Source organism: Apaloderma vittatum, unplaced genomic scaffold (genome assembly GCF_000703405.1).
Source record: "Apaloderma vittatum isolate BGI_N311 unplaced genomic scaffold, ASM70340v1 scaffold8418, whole genome shotgun sequence".
Taxonomy (NCBI): domain Eukaryota; kingdom Metazoa; phylum Chordata; class Aves; order Trogoniformes; family Trogonidae; genus Apaloderma; species Apaloderma vittatum.
The window spans coordinates 28,699-33,485 of NW_009731181.1; positions in this window are offsets into that span (position 1 = coordinate 28,699).

Consider the following 4,787-nt stretch of genomic DNA (forward strand, 5'->3'; position numbering starts at 1 on the left):
GGAGGAGGGCTGGAGACAAACAGGTACATAGAGCCCCATGGCCTTAACGCAAAGCTCTGACTCTGCTTGCTGCCCAGCATGTAATGCTGCTTGTCCAAACCCGCCTCTGGCAGCAGAATTATCTGGCCTCTTCTGTAGCACCCACTGCTTCAGCGACTGGGTGCTTCACCCATTCAAAGGTTAACAACTGCTCAGAACAAGCCTGAGAAGTGAGGGGGCAGGTACCATCCCACTCTCCAGCTGGGGAGCAAGGGCTCAGAGATAAAAGCAGCTGATGGCTCTGCTGCCCGATTAGAAACAATGATCAGCTGTATCCTGCAGTGCTTGGTATGTTCAAAGGCTTCAGCAAGAGCACCTGCAGCCCTCCACCCTCAGCTCCCAGGCAAGTCAGGCCTCATCCTTTCATGGCTGAAGCACCTCCCTGGCTGGAGGATCCCAATCAGCCCCACAGCAGGTCCTGGGCACATAAGGAGTCCCAAGAGAGGGAGGGGAAAGGTAACACTGCTATCACGCTACTGAGGTTGGTGCCATAAAGCCACAGGCAGAGGGAGGCCAGAAGGTAGCATTCTATGAAAGTCAGAGCTGCCGCTCCTCACCAGCACAAACGCAGCCCCCTAAGCAAAAAAAAAAACTAGTGCTGAGCTCTGCAAAGCAGCACTTGCTGTGCCTGCATTTCTGCATCTGTAACTGTCTGTGCATCACCTACCTGGTCTCTGCACAAGTGGCCTTCAAGGAAAATCATCTGCAGAGACTATCGCAAAACAGCATAAAAGTAACCATCACACTGTTTCCTCACTACAGTCAGCCCTGAAGGTGAGCAGCGTTTGCAGTGCACACTAACACAAGCAGATTTGCTTAGTGGTGTTTTATGTGGCATGGGGCAGAGTGTGGTTCTACCATCAGCCTCTACCTTGAAGATGTTCTCATGTGGGAGAATCACAGAGCTCATCTGGTGTTCGTGTGGGCCAACGTGGGACAGGCACTGCCCTGTGGCAGTGTGTGCTCTCTCCCACTTCCCACCAGCCACCCTGCTACAGGGAGTTTCCCTGCATAAGCAGGTAAGTCCTTCATAGAGACAATGACGCTCAAAACCAGAACAATGTCCTGTCCTTTCCAGCTAAATTATGCTCAGCTTCTGATGTCCTCAAGTCTTCCTCACACCTCTTCTCTACAACAGCTTCAGACCCTTTTGTCTCCTGCTCAGTCTGGCAAAGGAAGCGATTTACATGGCAGCTTGCAGCTTGCCTCAGTATGCTGCTCATATGCTCTGAGCCCAGATAACCCTCCATTTTCTCTGAAAACATGGGAGAATATTCACCTTTCGTTAACAGTCCCTTTCTTTCCTCAAAAGTTCCTCATACAGCTCTGTTTTTCCCACCTTTTTATTCCCTTAAATTTTGAATCACGTGAAGCAAAACACTCTGGCTGGTGTTCAGCAACAAAGCAGATAGGAGTGAGCTGAAGCTTTGATTCTTGAATTAGAAAAACCCAAGTCAAGCCACTGAATGCAGTTCAGTAACGCACTGGAATACGCCAAGACCATCATTTACAACCCACTCAATTGCTTCCTGCGATTTGGCTGTCACAAAAGGCAGTGAATAGGTGGCTGCTACATTGTGTTTTGCTTTGGTAGGCTGCAAGAAAAGAGGCAATTCGAAGAGATGATGGCAACTACAGCTGGGTGGGAGCTTTTTTTCACTGAAAGCTGCCAAGTTTTAGAAAACAGAACTTTCATGGGAACAAATATGATTTCTGAGACTCTTTTTGGGAAGGTCCTTGAGGTCTGGAAAGGACTCTGCTGCATGTTTTGACTGGAGAGATTAATAGCCCAGAACAGCCATTAACCTGCACTTGGGACTTTCTAACTGGGAAGATGTGCATCTCAAGCCCAGGCTTTTCAGGCCCAGCTCAGCCATACTCCATCATGGATGAGCTTCTGTAAGCTCCATGATTCCTCCCCTTGCTGTAACATAAAACAAATTGCCTTTTGGCCTCTGAGAGCATAATCTGAAAATTCTTCTGCAATAATGAAGACCTAGTCAGGACACAAAAAGTTTGCTGAAAGCCCTTTGCAACTCACTGTGTCCTTCCCCAATTTACAAATACGATTGCCACCTCTGCAGGTATTCAGAGATATGCCTGGCTGCAGCAGAAAGAAATTACATTTCCTCTTACTGGTGACTACAGGCTCTGAATTGTAAGAAAAGTGCACAATGAAAAAGAAATGGGAGTTGTAGAGATGCACGTCAGTATTATTGCTCCTGTCACAAATTTGGAAAGATGAACTTTATTTAGTCAATCCCAGACCATTCTGCTGTTTTTCCACCATCTCCCCATCAATGTTTACAGAATAATCAAATAATCAAACGACCTTTGCTGGCTCATGACAGATGGTAAGGGCAGTTTTCCTTCCAGATGCTACATGTAAAGTCTCAGGAATAGACACATGCTGGATGGATGTTCAGGGAAAAAGAGGAAACTACCACTAGAAAGAGCAATACCGTGGTGAATATAATCAGACTGGTCTCTGCCATTAGTTGTTGTTCAAATTTTGCCTCTTTTGCACTGAAAAGAATTAAAAGCAAAATCAGGTTTTAATTCTATATGCATATATTAAAAAAAGAGCACATGTCCATGCCCTTATACTCTGGTCACTTTCCTGGGGTGACAGGATGCCTTCTGCTGAAGGGTCTCCTCCAAATTCAGGAGGAAGGAACAGTAATCTAAGCTTTGGTCTCCTTCTCAGCCCCTGAGGTTTCTGCCCTCACCACTTGGCTGCTTCAGGTCAAGGCTCTGGTCTCCAGGTTTGACTTGGTCTTTCAACAGGACCTGAGGAATTGGTTTTGGCAGAAATACACTCAAACTTTTTTTGTTCTTGAGATCGTTTTTACTGAAGAAGTATTATCTGAGGTGTGCAGGGGAGGAGTCCTACTTTGGTGAAGAATTTCAGACCAGAAGCAAGTGAGCTTTCCTCTCAGGTCAGCACCATGTTTGTTGGGGCCTGGGGTTTATCCAGAAACCCCCTGTGATGGACCCTGCCAGCTAAGCCAGCTCCTATGGGACACCATGCTGAAGCACCACATCTCAAAACAAGAGTTTCCATTTCCACCTGAGTCAGCAAGTTGGGGCTGTGGCATTAAGTGGGGTTGGTGAGGTGCTGGACCCTCGGGGGCTGGAGGGCCCTTAGAGCTGAAGCGAACACTCAAGAGCCCATGTACTGAAACACATCCCAGAGCGACTGAGGGTTTATTGCACCAGTCCACCTTCCCACCCCGCTGCTTACGCATTAGCACAGGTGACCCTGCTCAGCTTTTGCCTGGCACAGGCAAACTCTCAGATGAGGATCCTCAGCTGGTTTCTACCGTACAGGACAAAGACCCCACTGCTGCAGTGAGAACCTGCCCCAGGCCTATACGGAGCCATGAAGACCCCCTGCTTCCTTCTCCACCATCAGAGTGACAGCACCCAGCACAGCCCACCCAGAGACCACACAGCACGGGGCAGCCAGGAGAGGCTCCTGCTCCCCCATCTCTTGAGGACACAGTCAGCTGCAGCATTCACAGCCCAGCCAGGAAAATCAGGACCCACAAAAACGCAATACAAAGCCTGAGCAGCACCAGTTTGTGCTGTTCTTTCATCCTCTATGAATTAAACTTGCGTGCAAGACATAATGAGCTACCGACTGGGACAGAACAGTGCCAGCCACAGCAGAGCCACTCATGCTCTGACTTGCCTTTTTGAGCATTCAGTTATTGCTACGGACAAAGTAACAAATTCCAGCTGTCAGCACAATCTTAGTTCAGCACAGACTGGTGGGATCGGGCTCTGTCTTTGGCTCTCTACCAAAGCCACCAGTGGAAATGACCAAATGCATCAACACTTGAGGTGCTGAGACCTGGATGTTGAGACTGGTACCACAATCATGCTTAATCAGAACAATCCAGCTGGCCTGCTTGGGACTACAAAAGACACGTATGGCAGAGTAACTGCCTTCCAACGCATGCCTGGAAGCCCTGCCCCGGATTAGCTGCTCGGACACAGGACAGCAGTCGGACAAGGCCACTTGCCTGATAACTATTGTTTCAGCATTTGATGGAGAACGCGTTAGCCTTTCGTAACACCCGTGGATGTCCTGTCCCAGGCCTGCTGCAGTGCCAATAGGGTCAGTCGCACAGCCAGAGTCAGACATCCTGCCCAACAGCTCTGCCGTGGACTTTCGGAAGCTTATTTTCCTCCCAGGGTCACTAGATCAGGTATTTCCAAGGAAATGCTTATGCTCATCCTGTGTACAGGACTAGGCAGCCCTCCCTTCCCATGGGCAGGCGGATTCAGGGTGGATAAGCACGTGAGCGACATGACATTGCTCCGGGGTAGATGCTATCCCACAGCCCCAGGTCCAAGCAAGGGGTGATTTTGCCAGCATCTCTCCAAGCAGAGGAGCACTTTACTTGCCATGGGAGTCTCTCTCGAGTCATCCAGTCATTCACTACTTTTGCCATTAGGAAGCTTTTTCTCATGCCTCCGACTCCCTTGCTGCAGCTTGTACCCCTAACTTTCCACTGACCACTGTGGATAAAAGCAGGACAGATTGTTTTTTTTCTTCCTGCGGTAGCACTGGAGATGTCCAGAGGTTCTCCCCACCTGCCTCAGCTTCTGCTGCACACAGACACATCTCTAAGATGTTGCCATAAAATCTTATGGCCACTCTTCCCTCAAAGCCTGGACAGTACAAAGTTTTCCTTCTGGGTCTGAAGGATTTATTTGCCTTCTAGGGCTTTTTTCCAAAA